The sequence below is a fragment of the Sinocyclocheilus grahami genome, unplaced genomic scaffold (genome assembly GCF_001515645.1).
Source record: "Sinocyclocheilus grahami isolate Dianchi unplaced genomic scaffold, SAMN03320097.WGS_v1.1 scaffold985.1, whole genome shotgun sequence".
Lineage (NCBI taxonomy): Eukaryota > Metazoa > Chordata > Actinopteri > Cypriniformes > Cyprinidae > Sinocyclocheilus > Sinocyclocheilus grahami.
This window is the reverse complement of record NW_015506164.1, coordinates 395,820-397,255: the sequence shown is the minus strand read 5'-3', so window position 1 is coordinate 397,255 and position 1,436 is coordinate 395,820. Positions and strand designations below refer to the sequence as shown.

Genomic DNA, 1,436 nt, shown 5'->3' with positions numbered 1-1,436 from the left:
ATATATATATATATATATATATATATATATATATATATATATATATATATATACATATATATATATATACAGCCACAGTCATTCAAACACAAAATTAACTGCAATAATAGCATTAATAATGTATTATGTCTTCTATATGCCATGTATAAACAATGTTAAACACTGTAAGAGTGTTTGGGAGTGACAATCTCTTATTAACAGCAGGTAGCAGTAAAGGCTATATCAATCCTCTCTGCGTTTGATGTACATCTTTATTTCCTTCCTCTCCATATCACTCTCTTCCATCCATTTCTCCATACTTAGCTCTTCCTTCTGCTTCTCTAACATCTCTTCATCTATCACTCCCTTGCTACCCCGACCATCACACTCAGCCAATACTGCTGGAGGCTGTCCATCTCTCTCTCTCTTTTATCCCCCTCCCTCACTCCCCGTATCAGTGCGTGTAGTCGACACTCGCTCCTTAGTCACTTGCAGGCTCGCGCAAACGTCTCAGCTTCTTGCGAAAGAAGAAGAAAAAAATAAGAGTAGAAACCAGAGAAAAACTGAACTAGGAGCAAATGAGAGAATTATGCAGGGGAACTGCTAAAAATATCTAGCAATACAAAAGATCTGTCATTTTTCCTCTCACATTCGCTCTAATTTTTCTTTTTCTGTTCTGCTGTACCCTGGATACCTGACCGGCAGGATTAAAAATGACTTAAATTTCAATCAACTGTGGCAGGAGAGAAAGAAAGAGGGATGAAAAAAGAGGAGTTTGTCCTCTGAAGAGATTCAGCAGCACACAGCTGGTGAGAACGAGGGAGTGTTAGACATAGAGAGAAATCAAGAGAGGGAGGGAAGAGGACCGGAGTCCAAAAGAGAGAGAAAGAGGGTCTTGTTTCGCTTTTAAGGAAGCCAGGAGTCGGATCGCCGTTTCCTGCAGGATTACTCGACTGGAAATGCTGGAAAAGCAGGTTTGTGGGGATGTGTTTGTGTGTCTATGTGTCATTTCAATGATATATTTCAAAATGGATATTGAGAGTAAAGAGGAAAAAAGACATTTCTGATAAGGAATATAAAAAAAAAGAGAAACGGATGATGAGAGAAAGAGATGATGCTTAGTTGAAAGCTTGCCAGTCTGTATGATGACATGCCTGACGCCATACAAGACAGCTGCTTAACTCCTCTTTCTCTCTCTGTGTGTGTGTGTGTGTGATAGAGATGGAGCAGAGAGAGAGAAGGTGAGAGACAAAATGACAGTAAACCACTTTGGTGACATTTCCAAGAGGGATCAATGTATTTTGCAATTGGACGAGGTGAGAAAACATGGAAAACAGTGAGAGACAGGGATGACTAAACAAGAGAGAATTTTTTTTCAGAAGTGCAAAATGGAGAGATGACATCAGGGCTAATGTCCTGAGGCCTGTGACGGGGGGGGGGGGGGGGCTCGCGTGGTC

General features: G+C 40.7%; 1 protein-coding gene across 1 annotated transcript in view; it reads left to right on the top strand.

The window, feature by feature from the left end:
• Positions 1–432: 432 nt before the first annotated feature.
• The window catches only part of LOC107565164 (leucine-rich repeat and fibronectin type-III domain-containing protein 4-like), a 36,824-nt gene continuing 35,820 nt past the window's right edge, over positions 433–1,436 (top strand). The window contains exon 1 of the mRNA XM_016250381.1: positions 433–953. The gene's annotated coding sequence lies outside the window, so the exon portion shown is untranslated. The remainder of the gene's footprint in view (positions 954–1,436) is intronic.